We start from the raw sequence: 14667 nt of genomic DNA, 5'->3' as shown, positions 1-14667 counted from the left end.
GTAAAAGTTGCATGCAATTATCAAAGAGAACTTTTATTTTTGGGGATATTTTCTCACTCTAAAACACTAAAAAATCCTCAAGTCTGTCATCGTTGGGCTCGTTAAACACATACGACGACGGTCTGAGCAACTCTTTTTCGCTCTTTTTCTAGCTCATTAAACTAAAAAAGACCATTAGAGCATTCGTTTTAGGTGCCTTTTTCTTGCTCAAATAAATAAATAAATAAAAATCCTGAGTTTTTTCTTTAGGCTTATTAAACATTTATAAAGATGACATGAGCATTCTTTTAGGTACTTTTCTCACTCGTTAAAATGAAAAATCTCGATTTTTTGTCACCGGGCTCATTAAAAATCTACGACAATAACAAGAGCATTTGCTTTTTTGGGACCATTTCTCACTCTTAAATCGAAAAATCACGGAGTTTTTACCCTTCTTTGGGCTCGTTAAATCTACAAAGAAAGAATGAGCAGTTCTTTTACCTCTTTTTCCTTGCTCAGTAAACTGAAAAAGATACCTTGAGTTTTCTTCATTTGAATCATTAAAATTTGATGAAGGTATTGAGTTTGTCGTCGCGTGACTCATTAAATACTCACGACGAAAAACGAGTTTAGTCCGTCTCCTCGTACTCGTAACAAAATGAGGTCAACATCTATTGAACATAGGTTTCTCTTTATCCATATTCAGTAGATTAACTCATGGAAAGTAACCGATCTAGGTATACTATTAACCTTATGTCGCACCCGGTTAACAACTATGACAAAGGGACCACCATGGAGTCGTTCTTTATGATATTTTCAGACTCTCTAAATATGAAAAGACTGTCGAGTTGTCTAGTCTAGACTCATTTGTAGAAATTTTGAATAATTTAACACATAATCAATGGAGATTATCTTGATCATGTACTATTGCGGAATACATACACAATACATAAGCTCCTCTACATTGATCATCAATATAGCAGCATCAATAACAATAAAACATCAAGAGCATTCACACATTAACACAGTATATAACCCGGGGAAAGCATCTCGCTAAAAACCCCACATTATCTGTATATTAATGATTGAGACCATGTAACATTACAAAGCACAATGCTTATCACAAGCAATCCAGTACCAGCTGATGAGCCCCAAAAATGGACAAATATTTGGGCTCATCCAACCTCCTAATTTGACTTAATCCACCATTCTCATTTGTTTATTGCATGTTTTTGATTATTTTTATGTTAATAGAGTGAATTTGGTTAGTCATTATGCCAACAAGTCTAATGGGTGCTTTGTGTAGCCTTGTTGGTCAACTTGGAGACAAATTTGAAGGTCTTAATGAGCACTTGGCAGCCAAATTCGTGGGAAAACAAGCTAGAGGATTTGTAGGAAGGTGTCCCCCTCATTTATGGGCCCTTACCTCGAATTCTCCACCATCAGCTCGGAGTTCAAAGGCCACCAAATTAATGAGCACAAGGGCAGCCAAGCAAGTCAAGTTGGACTGCTGTTAACTCCAAGTCTTGGGCAGCCAAGTCCCTAACTTTTAGGAGGACTGTTGGGTCCTCAAATTGTATAAATAAGAAGGCTTGGGGCCTCATTTTGGTTAGCTAGTGGGTAGTCATTTTTGTAGCTAGTTAGTCATTTTGTTTTAGCCATTAGTTAGCTAGCTTGTAGTTCAAATTTTAGGCCATGGATTAGCTTTGCTTTCAGCTCATTCTCAAGCTCTCCTTATGGACAGTTTTGATGTACTTTTCATTTCTTGATTAATAAAGATGGATCCAGCTTTGCACCAGCTCTAAATCTTTCATGGGAGGCTGTAGTTCTTGGGGTTGGGCCCATCTCAAGCGCCCAGTACCTCCCTTGTTCATCCTTATGTGTCTTTGCTGCATTCTCATAATAAAATCTGCTCTTTAGATCTTGCTTTGTTATGGTAGTTGGTTTTGATGGGTAACGTAGCTTTTTATGCTTAGAATCGATTGGTAGGAGTTTTTTATGCATTTAGATCTTTTGGAATTCTCTTTCTCACGTGAAGTACATGGTTCTCTTTCCAAATAAAGCTGTTGTTCATTTATTTCATTGACAATTAGATTAAGTTAGCTAGGACTTGGTTTGTTTGCAAGAATTCATTGATTCGTTTAAATGAGCATTGTGCAGGGCATCTCTATCATCTTCATCACCTCCTCAAGTTCTATTTAACCTCTGTCTCACTCATTTACCCTCCAACACTCTCATTTCCCACATAGCTCCATCTCCTTCAACTTTCGTTGGTTCCATCCTTCCAATCATCAAACCATTGCATACACTCTTCCCTCATCTGATTTTCCAGCTTTTGAGCCATCACCAGCCTCATTCCTACCTTACACATCTCCCTCTACCATTTCATCACGCCAAACACTCACGGTAGGTCATCCTGTAGCCATTTGTAGACATCCTGTAGAAAACAGAGTATCCTGTAGGATCCTGTGCAGGCTTCCTGTAGGAGGCCACTCACTCGGTTGCCGAGCTTCTGAATGTGAGGAACCTCTGTGGATGGATGCTAAGGATCCCTAGGAACCTCTCCTAGCCTCCCAAACCTATCCCACGCTTTCCTTCCTTCTCCATCCCATCTGCACAACCAAACCCTAGTTAGCACAAGATCACAATCATTCCACACACTTAAAGGAAAATACAAAAACATAACTTTCATGATGCAAGTAGTTTAGATCCATGCATTTTCACTTATTAGAGGTAATGACAGCATTGGTAGAAGTTGCATTTACATTCTTTGCATTGTAGAGGTTAGACTAGTCAAATTAGGGTTTCCTAGGTTTACATGCTTTGATTTGCTTTCAGTTCATTTTTGTCAAGTAAAGTAGCTTTCCTTTGAGATTAGCTTTCGTCCATCAATTAGCAAGCTTCTTCTGAGAGCCTATAGAAGTTGGCTTGAGCCCTAGCGGACTTGTGCCAGCTGACCAAGTGACAGCTGCGACAAGAGCTAGTACTTGTGCATATAGCACCGCCGCTTCCAAGTTTGTACGAACTACCGGGTTGATAAAATTAAGAGACAGGAAGCCCCAGGAGTTGTAGCATTATTGCTACAATACTGGAGCTCACCATCTTTTTGGCGCCGTTGCCGGGGAAGCGTCAGAGTATTAGTAATTGTTGCTTTTCTTCTACTTTCATACTCTTACTTCTGCTCAGTAGTTTATTTCATTTCCATTCTGCAAAAGTAGATTAGCATTTCTTGCTTTCCTAGATTAATATTCCCTGCTTTCCTAGATTAGCATTTCCTGCTTTCCTAGAATAGCCTTTCAATTCCGTATTTCAATTCTGCAAGCGTAGATTAGCATTTCAATTCCGCAAGCGTAGACTAGCATTTCATTCTTGCAAATTCATTTGAGCAAAATAGAGTAGTCCTTTCCTGCTTTCATTTCAATTTCGCAAGGTAGTTAGTTGCAGTTCAATCTATTTCATGCTTTGTAGGAGTAGAGATAAGTTAGAAAAATGATTGCACAACACCCCCACTGCTTCACACAGCCAACATTCTTCTTCGATGGCTGTGATGAAAGAACCCCTGGGTGGACATCAAGACATATCTGAAGAACCTCTAGGGGAGAAGAAGAAGAAACATTCCTCTGAAGCAAATGGCTACAAGCAGAAATGATTGGAGCAGTCCCTTGTCCAAAGATGAATTTGAAAATCAGATCGAAGGTTTCAAGAGTGATATGAGGCAGTTTCTTGCCATGCAACTGGATACCTTGCGGATCCAAAAGAAGCAAGAAGAAGCCAAGAGGGCTTTGGCCATTTTTTGTCCTAGGTGCACTAGAAAGCATCCTTGGAACGAATGTCCAATGCACTCTCTAGAAGTGTGTTTCATCTGTGAAGAATACCATCCTACAAATCAGTGCCCTTCCTTGCCCAGAATCAAAGCTACATATCAAAGAGCCAAGGGAGCCACTGAATCACTCTGTTATATGAACCAAAGGAGGCCACATGGACCCGTACCCTACCAGCAGGAACTACAATGGACACCCGAGACCTATTATGACCCTTACCAAGCCACCTTCATGCCTTCTTGGGGTCCCCCTGCTCATCCTTCCTGATCTACACCTCCTCCTTGGTCATATCCTCCTTGTTCCTTCACAGATCCATATTATGCCCAACCAGTTGCTCATTCATTTCACTCTTATGCTCAGCCACAGCCTCAGTGGAATGCACCTTATCAGGAGTGGAGGCCCCAGTACAACTCTCATCCCGCTCATTTTCCTCCACCACCTGCTCATCCACAACCATCGCCTCCTCCTCCACCAAGGCAACCCCAAATGCCTAACCAACCACAATGTCATCCATCTCCATCTCAGTTTCACACCTCCACTCAGCTACCCGTACCTCCATTTCCAAAACCATGCAATGGAGCAGCTCAACCCAATTGCAAATCTGAGGCACAACATGTGCAAATGATTCCTCGTGAGCTCAATGATGTTCACCAAAGCTCAGGAAAAGTAATGCAAAAAAGAGATCATCTTGAAAGCATTGAAGGACCAAAAGCAAAGGAAGATTCAAAAGAGGAGATCAAAGAACCATGGGCTGCACTTGATGAAGAAAAGAGATCAGAATCAGAGATCGAGAAAGCTTCCTCATGGTCACCATCAAATCCTCCATGTATTCAAGAGAAAGATCAACAAAAAGAGGAAGATCAGAAGGTCATGATAGAAGGTGACATGAAGAATGATCCAGATCAGCAAAAGGACCAAGGATATCAAAGCTATATTGAGACATGGTTCCAAACAGTCACTAAGTTGCAGCAGTACTCTCTTCCTCATCTATGTTTGATCCATTCAAAGTCAGATCATCTTGTCTCCGAAATCTGGATCGTTGTCAAAGCATGCATTTCGAGCCTTCACATCATTTTGTCTCTAATCTTGATGTGCACATGGCTCCATTGGAAGTATTCTTATACTTGAAAATGATTTTGTTTTTTTCAAGTAGGGTAGGGTAGAGAAAAAAAAAAAAAAAAATGAAAAAAGAGGAAAATAGAAATCTAAGGTGAAAACCTCCTCGGAGGCGCCTTAGATTGGCTCATTGATTGAAAACCTCCATGAGGCGGTCAATGGGTTGGAAAAAAGAGAAAAGAGAAAAAGATCTTTGGGTGAAAACCTCCCTTGGAGGCGCCCAAGGCAAGCAATTAGGGTGAAAACCTCCATGAGGCGCCCTAGTTGTTTTTCAAAAAAAAAAAAAAAAAAAAAAAAAAAAAAAAGCTAATCTCCATTTCATGTTGCAGCAGTGACATTGCAGGTTGCAAGAAGGACATTGTAGATCAGGTGGATCACTCAAAACAAAGACAAAGGAGTTTTTGTGCCTTCTACAGGAAGTTTCGTATCTTCTACAGGAAGCTTACAAAAAAGCCAAATTGATCTCCAAAGAGGACCTGAAGGCTTGGAATATGTCCATGAGGCCTACACTCATCTATGTTTCCACTCCTCACCCCTTTTCCATCATTCTTTTCATGTCATTATGATTCTTTCCTCCAAACTGTGTTTTCTACAGGATGCTCTATATTTCTACAGGAAACATCCTGTAGAACCTTTGGACGAGCCAAATTCAATCTCAAAAATGAATCTAGTGGTGGGAATCTGTTGATTAGGCCTACAAGCACTGGTGTGTCCATCCCTTGCCTTTCTCCATCATTCGTCCACCTCCTTGTGCCTCTCATTGTGCTTCTACAGGATCTTCCTGTAGAAATTGTGGGAAACTAGGCATGCATTTCAAAAAGTGGTTTTGCAAGCATGGTAGCTTCCTCAAAGGTTCAAGAGTCCTCCTGCAGTCTTCCAACTCATCCTCCATCATCTCCATACCTGCATCACAGCAAAAATTCATTTTGTCATACCATGCAAACACATGCAAAATGCCTTGAAGCCAAAAACACATAGAGCAGAATTTGTTTTTGCCATAACTTGAGAACCATGCATCCATTTGACAAACCATTTTATGGGGGATTGTACAAGGTCGATGACAACATGCCTGAGTAGTTTCATGCAATTCCGGTGCACGGTTTCCAAGAAATCAGCCTCCATCACCATCAGCCATTTTTGCATTTTCTCCATAACCGTGCATCCGTTTCAAAACCTGTTTCATGGGAAGATGTACGTGGGTGATAGTAGCCTACCCAAGCAGTTTCAGCCAATTCCGATGCACGGTTTCCGAGAAATCGAGCTCTGAAATCTTCAGCCATTTTCCAATTTTCTCGAAATCCGTGCATCCATTGATCACGAATTTGCTATGGGAGATGCATCATGATGGTAGGAACATGCCCACCAAGTTTTAGCTCAATCCGGTTTGCCGTTTGGGAGAAATGGAAAAAAGAAGTTCAGGTCCTGTGAAAATTCAATGGCAGCAGGTTCAGGATGCAGATCTGAACGTGGAAATGAATTCTTGTTGCATGCATCTGGCCAGAGGACACCTGCACAAGAAAACCAGCCATGGATTAGCAGCCCAGCCATCATGCAACCATAAAATCAAATGCATGTAGCAATGACAGCCCACAGCAGCTCACGGCAGCCATTCAACTTCGAGGTATGTGACAAACCCATTCTTCTATTGCATAAAATTAATTTGGAAACTGCATGAATGAATGAAATGGTGAGATTAAGCGACGGATTAGCGAGGCTCAACCGATTGTCTTCTCTAGCGCTCAAGGCAAAAATCACGCAGCATGATCGGCCATTCACGTGAAAATTAAAAAAAACACAGTTAATGGTAGTTGAACTCCAGTGAACAGGATGTCAATTAATTAACGGAGAGAAGAAGACATGTATCACTGCAGTTTGAAAAATCTAGCGCACATGTTTTTTCCACCTCATCACAAATCACGGAGTTATTGAAGACGGCTTGGCTGAAACTCATGAACTGCTGTTCATTGACACTTTCCACGTCCTCAACTAAAGTGTGCACAATCAGTTAATTGGTTCTCTATCATCAACTCATTTGATGATTGTTTTATTTCTCTCCGAAATTGTTGCAATGATCATGATTCACTCGAAGTGTATTCGAATTCAGATGGAGATAAACGAAAATTAGCAGAACATCTTAGAGAAAAATATATGAAATGGTTAGCAAAACTTATTTCAACATCTTCAAATATGGTCTCGGTGGTTCTTCCATGGCTCTGTTTGGCAGCGTAGGTGGTGGTATTTGCACCAAAGCAGCAGATGTAGGTGTTGATCTTGTTGGCAAGGTTGAGAGGAACATTCCTGAAGACGATCCACGCAACCCAGCTGTCATTGCTGATAATGTTGGTGACAATGTTGGAGATATCGCTGGTATGGGATCAGATCTATTTGGGTCCTATGACTGAATCTTCCTGTGCAGCTCTGGTTGTTGCATCCATATCATCATTTGAAAACTCTCATGATCTTACTGCCATGTGTTATCCCTTGCTTATTAGTTCAATGTGTATCATTGCTTGCTTAATCACAACTCTGTTTGCAACTAACATATTTGAGATCAAGGTTGTGAAGGAAATTGAGCCTGCATTGAAAAAGCAACGTATTATCTCCATAGTAGTGATGACTATTGGCATTGTTGCTGTAAGCCTAGTTGCATTGCCTTCATCCTTCACTATCTTCAATTTTGGTGCCCAGAAGGTTGTAAAGAACTGGGAGCTTTTCTTCTGTGGTGCTATTGGTTTGTGGTCTGGCCTTGTTATTGGTTTTGTCACTGAATACTGCACTAGTAATGCTTACAGCCCTGTCCAAGATGTTGTCGATTCATGCAGGACTGGAAGCAGCAACTAATGTTATATTTGGGTTGGCTGTGGGATACAAATCTGTTATTATATTTGCTATTGCAGTAAGCATTTTATGAAGCAAAGAAAGCTGCCGCAGTCGGAAATTATTGTCATGTCAGGAACAGAAACGCGAATCAAGGTTAACCAATGGAAAAACAGTGATTCCCATCCAGCTTCGGCATGCAATATCTATTCTCGGGCAGTTCATTGAAGCTAGCAGACTGTTTCTACAGGAAGCTAGCAGACTGTTTCTACAGGAAGACAGAGACTGTTTCTACAGGAAGCCAGCGAACAGTTTCTACAGGAAAGTTTGAAAAGCGGGAAGCCAAAGGAGAAATCGGCCGAGATGATAGCCAAGGAAGTAACCAAGGCCATCAAAGACAAGGGGAGAGATTTGGTTGCTCAGAGGATGAGCAACACTTTCAGTAGGGGGGTGATGATGAGCCCCAAAAATGGACAAATATTTGGGCTCATCCAACCTCCTAATTTGACTTAATCCACCATTATCATTTGTTTATTGCATGTTTTTGATTATTTTTATGTTAATAGAGTGAATTTGGTTAGTCATTATGCCAACAAGTCTAATGGGTGCTTTGTGTAGCCTTGTTGGTCAACTTGGAGACAAATTTGAAGGTCTTAATGAGCACTTGGCAGCCAAATTCGTGGGAAAACAAGCTAGAGGATTTGTAGGAAGGTGTCCCCCTCATTTATGGGCCCTTACCTCGAATTCTCCACCATCAGCTCGGAGTTCAAAGGCCACCAAATTAATGAGCACAAGGGCAGCCAAGCAAGTCAAGTTGGACTGCTGTTAACTCCAAGTCTTGGGCAGCCAAGTCCCTAACTTTTAGGAGGACTGTTGGGTCCTCAAATTGTATAAATAAGAAGGCTTGGGGCCTCATTTTGGTTAGCTAGTGGGTATTCATTTTTGTAGCTAGTTAGTCATTTTGTTTTAGCCATTAGTTAGCTAGCTTGTAGTTCAAATTTTAGGCCATGGATTAGCTTTGCTTTCAGCTCATTCTCAAGCTCTCCTTATGGACAGTTTTGATGTACTTTTCATTTCTTGATTAATAAAGATGGATCCAGCTTTGCACCAGCTCTAAATCTTTCATGGGAGGCTGTAGTTCTTGGGGTTGGGCCCATCTCAAGCGCCCAATACCTCCCTTGTTCATCCTTATGTGTCTTTGCTGCATTCTCATAATAAAATCTGCTCTTTAGATCTTGCTTTGTTATGGTAGTTGGTTTTGATGGGTAACGTAGCTTTTTATGCTTAGAATCGATTGGTAGGAGTTTGTTATGCATTTAGATCTTTTGGAATGCTCTTTCTCACGTGAAGTACATGGTTCTCTTTCCAAATAAAGCTGTTGTTCATTTATTTCATTGACAATTAGATTAAGTTAGCTAGGACTTGGTTTGTTTGCAAGAATTCATTGATTCGTTTAAATGAGCATTGTGCAGGGCATCTCTATCATCTTCATCACCTCCTCAAGTTCTATTTAACCTCTGTCTCACTCATTTACCCTCCAACTCTCTCATTTCCCACATAGCTCCATCTCCTTCAACTTTCGTTGGTTCCATCCTTCCAATCATCAAACCATTGCATACACTCTTCCCTCATCTGATTTTCCATCTTGTGAGCCATCACCGGCCTCATTCCTACCTTACACATCTCCCTCTACCATTTCATCACTCCTCCATCACGCCAAACACTCACGGTAGGTCATCCTGTAGCCATTTGTAGACATCCTGTAGAAAACAGAGTATCCTGTAGGATCCTGTGCAGGCTTCCTGTAGGAGGCCACTCACTCGGTTGCCGAGCTTCTGAATGTGAGGAACCTCTGTGGATGGATGCTAAGGATCCCTAGGAACCTCTCCTAGCCTCCCCAACCTGTCCCACGCTTTCCTTCCTTCTCCATCCCATCTGCACAACCAAACCCTAGTTAGCACAAGATCACAATCATTACACACACTTAAAGGAAAATACAAAAACATAACTTTCATGATGCAAGTAGTTTAGATCCATGCATTTTCACTTATTAGAGGTAATGACAGCATTGGTAGAAGTTGCATTTACATTCTTTGCATTGTAGAGGTTAGACTAGTCAAATTAGGGTTTCCTAGGTTTACATGCTTTGATTTGCTTTCAGTTCATTTTTGTCAAGTAAAGTAGCTTTCCTTTGAGATTAGCTTTCGTCCATCAATTAGCAAGCTTCTTCTGAGAGCCTATAGAAGTTGGCTTGAGCCCTAGCGGACTTGTGCCAGCTGACCAAGTGACAGCTGCGACAAGAGCTAGTACTTGTGCATATAGCGCCGCCGCTTCCAAGTTTGTACGAACTACCGGGTTGATAAAATTAAGAGACAGGAAGCCCCAGGAGTTGTAGCATTATTACTACAATACTGGAGCTCACCACCAGCTCCACCTGTTACACACAATACAGCTCAGATCTGATCTCCAAATCTATTCCACTGCTTGCCTACCTCTCCAGCTCAATACCTGCTCAAGAACTGATGAGAATGGTTTACCAAACTCGTATTTCACCTGCAAAGAATCACTCACACTCTGTTGGAATGAGCACAAGCTACAATTCTTGATATTGGCCAATTCATTGGAATACTCAATCCCTCTGATCGTGCAAATCATCATGCACAACTATAGTCACAACTGATAGCAATCTAATCCTCTAACACCTGTCCCTGCTGAACTGAACATGCACTGACATGCAACTGAGTTAACTGATGTATTCTATAGTTGCATTATGAGTTAATAACTTGTGAATTAATTAATAACTAATTCACCCAACTCATCTCTAGTCTATTTGCCAGTTAGGCTAAATACAACCAGTTTAACAAAGCTAAACTGAACACAACTCCATCAACTGCACCTCCAGTCCACTAAACTCAACTCACTTGAGTTCTAACTGAAGTCCTGCATACAAATATTAGTCATCCCATAGGTAACCACGTATTTCCCTCTGGGATCTGCATGTACCACATCCGTAGCTCATCCTGAAGTGCTCCAAGAGAATAAGATAAAGTTTATAGTCCAAATATTATTATGAGACAATAATATTTGACTTTTCTATTTTTGACAGCTAGTCTAAAAATAGACTTTGATCACTCATACTGTGATCACCCACATTGTGGTCACCCACACTGTGGTCACCCACACTGTGATCACCCATACTGTGATCATCCCTGCTGGGATCAAAAATAGAACTTGCGCCATAATTTTCCTGCGGGCCCACTTAGTGAAGGCGACTCTTTTCACTAAGCTCCATCATCTTGTTGCAATCTCAACACTCCCTCTCGACAAGATATGGATTATCAGCAACCCCTATCCTGCCTCGGTGGTACTCGAATTTGCTCCTGGTGAGAGCCTTCGTCAGAATATCAGCATCCTGATCCTCCGTTGGAATGTATGAAAGCAACATGATCCTCCGCTGCACACAATCTCTGATATGATGGTACCTGATGTCAATATGCTTAGATCTATCATGAAATACAGGATTAGCCGAGAGTTTAATGCAACTCTGGTTATCACAGTAAATCACAGTAGGATCCAAATGAGAACCGAACAAACCAACTAGGATCTTCCTCATCCATATGGCCTCGCACGCAACAAACTTGCTGCCATATACTCGGCCTCCGCTGAACTGAGTGCCACGGATCTCTGCTTCCTGTTGTACCAAGAAACTGTTGTCGATCCAATACTGAAGACCCCTCCTGATGTGCTCTTTCTGTTCGTTGGGCTCCCTGCCCAATCTGCATCCGTGAAGCCACATAGCTTCACCTCATCCTCCTGTCTGTACCACAAACCATATCCCGATGTGCCTCTCAAGTAGCGCAATACATGCTTGCCCGCCTTCCAGAAGAGCTTGGTAGGCTTAACCATAGCTTGTGAAAGTTGGTTAACTGCATAGCATATATCGGGTCGTGTATTGACCAAATACATCAACGACCCCACCAACTATCGATAAACAGTGGGATCCACTTCTTCTCGCGAAGTGGCATCCTCCTTTCTCCAACCTCCAGGAAGAGGAGTATCAACAGGCTTGCAGCCATGCATGTTGAAGTTCTCCAGTATCTCCCGACCATACTTGCCCTGAGAAACAAACAGTCCACCACTGCGCTGCCATATTTCCAATCCTAGGAAATAGTGAAGGAGGCCCAAGTCCTTCATCTCAAACTCTGTAGCAAGATCCTTCTTGCATGAAAGTATCAACAGCTCATCACCCGTTAGAATCAAATCATCAACATACAGTACAATGATAAGCAACTTACCCTCCACCACAATCTGGTATAGGTTAGGATTCACCTCGCTCTTGGAGAATCCAAGTCCCGTGAAATAGCTGTCTATCCATGTGTACCAAGCACGTGGTGCTTGTTTCAACCCACACAACGCTCTCTTGAGCCTGCACACATGCGACTCACTGTTGAATACCTCAAAGCCTTCGGTTTGCTCAATGTACACCTCCTCCTCAATGACTCCATTGAGGAACACAGTCTTCACATCCATCTGATGAATGTGCCATCCCATCTGCGCTGAGAGAGCAAGAATCGTCCGTATGGAAGAATACCTTGCGACAAGTGCAAATGTCTCCTCATAATCGATCCCCTCTATCTGTGAAAAGCCTCGGGCAACAAATCTTGCCTTGTACTTCTCCACACTCCCGTCAGCTGCCTGCTTGACCTTGTAGATCCATCTCGAACCCACCACTGATTTCCCTTCCGGTCTAGGAACAATCTCCCATGCACTGTTTCTCACAATAGAATCATACTCTTCCACCATGGCGTCTACCCATGCGGGATCCTCCACAGCTTCCTCGAAAGAGGATGGCTCAGTCACAACACACTTGCTCATCAGAGCCATGTATCCAGTGTGCCGATCAGGTGACTGTCTCTGCCTGCATTGGGCTGTAGGTGGTCCTACAACTTTCTCTGCATCTTGAGCCAGTCGCTCAGCTTCTGTCAAGCGCTTTCGCCCTCTGATGGTTGGCGTTGCATGAGTGGTCTCTTCCACTCCATGAACCTCATCCTGTGGTTGATCCACGTCCTGAAGCTCATCCTTAGGAACTAATAGCTCCTCATCTGCATGCAAGTGTAGCTCCCTCTCAAGCGAACACTTCATGGCTTTCTCCTCCTGAAATTTTATATCCCGTCACACAACAGTTTTACCATTGTCTGGCAAATACACACGATAGTTGTGGGGCGTATCAGTGTACCCCACAAATATCCCAACCTGCGGTCGGTTCCAACTTCTTCCTGGCATCCTTCGTCACATGCATGTAAACGTTAGCACCAAAAATCCATAAACGAGAAAGATCAAACTTCTTACCAAAATAAGCCTCCTCGGGTGTACTCATGCCAAATATCCTATGAGGACAACAGTTCTGCACATAAATTGTTGTATTGCATGCTTCCACCCACAAGTGAAGGGGTAGGCCCTGATCATGCAACATTGCCCGTGCAGCACCCACAATCGTTCTGTTCTTCCGCTCAGCTACCCCGTTCTATTGTGGGTTATGGGGAGCTATGAGCTCTCTTCGAATACCTTCTACCTTGCAGAAATCCTTGAACTTGTCTGAGATGTATTCACCACCATTATCACTCCTAAGAGTCTTCACCTTCTTCCCCGACTCCTTCTCGACCAGTGCTTTAAATTCACAGAACTTTGAATATGTCTCGCTCTTCTTCTGCATGAAGAAGATCCAGCACTTACGAGAGAAATCATCAACAAAAATCAGATAATACCTGTGTTTTGTTGTTGAAGCAACTGAGAAAGGTCCACACACGTCTGTGTGAATTCTCTCAAGGATCATCGTGGCGCGACTATCCTTCTCGTGAAAGGTGGCTTTCACAAACTTCCCCAAAGTACACCCCTTGCACTGATCTGACTGCGCAAGTGTGCCTTTAGGAAGCCCTGTAGTGATCTGCTGCAGTATCTTCAAGGCTCCATGGTGAAGGTGACCCAATCTCCTGAGCCACAACTCGCCATCATCCCGGCTCACCAATCCTTCTGCCTTGCCTGCCATTGTTGCGCATCCATCTACATGCAACTGATAAAGGTTCCTCACTTGAACCCCTATCTTCCGGGTCTCACCAGTTGTCTTGCTGCGCAGGAAAGCCTTTCCCTCACTGAAAACAACATCATACCCCTTGTCTTCTAACATCGCCACTGAGAAGAGATTCTTCTTCAATCCTGGAACATGCATGACTTACTTCAATACGAAGGGTTTACCAGACTCCCTCTCAAAGGAAATGGTACCGATACCGGTCGCACTGTATCTACCATCATCGCCCATCTCGATGTGCACTCCAAGATCTTTGTCCTCCAGATCAGAGAACAAATCTATATCCCTGTCATGTGTAAAGACACACCACTATCCAAGAACCACACCAATCCCATCACACTTGAAACCAAGCATGCGATCAATGAAAAATCAAGCTCAAACTGTGAGGCTAGAGCCTCTCCTGCTGAAGATCCAGCACCCTGGTTGTTCTTCTTCTTCTGCGGACAATTAGTGGCATAGTGTCCGTGCTGGTGACAGTGAAAACACTTCACCTTGGACATATCCTACTTCTTACCTTTCGCACCAGACTGAGAAGCTTTCTTGCTCTTCCCTTTCTTTTCTTTGGCAGCCAAAGCACAATTCTCTTCATCAGCTCCCTTTGACGAAGATCCATCCCTGGTACTCTGCCTGATCTCCTCCTGCACAAGATCTGACCATAGTCTTTCCCATCCTGACAATTTCTCCCGACCATTGATAGAGTCCTGATAGGAATGCCAACTCTTCGGAAGACCAAGGAGAGCCAAGCTCACCAAGTCCTCATCATCGACAATAACCCCCACACTTCCCAGCTCATCTCGACACTGAGTGAACTTCGTGAGATACTTGGGAATTCTGTCACCCTTCTCACAT

General features: G+C 42.7%; 1 pseudogene; it reads left to right on the top strand.

The window, feature by feature from the left end:
- Positions 1–7123: 7123 nt before the first annotated feature.
- Positions 7124–7757, top strand: LOC149196236 (pyrophosphate-energized vacuolar membrane proton pump 1 pseudogene; annotated as a pseudogene).
- The last annotated feature ends 6910 nt before the right edge of the window (positions 7758–14667 follow it).

This window comes from Pinus tabuliformis, chromosome 2_2 (genome assembly GCF_031772625.1).
Source record: "Pinus tabuliformis cultivar Carrire ecotype Pingquan chromosome 2_2, CPIR1, whole genome shotgun sequence".
NCBI classification, from domain to species: domain Eukaryota; kingdom Viridiplantae; phylum Streptophyta; class Pinopsida; order Pinales; family Pinaceae; genus Pinus; species Pinus tabuliformis.
Note: the sequence above shows the minus strand (reverse complement) of the source record. Positions and strands in the feature narration are given on the sequence as shown.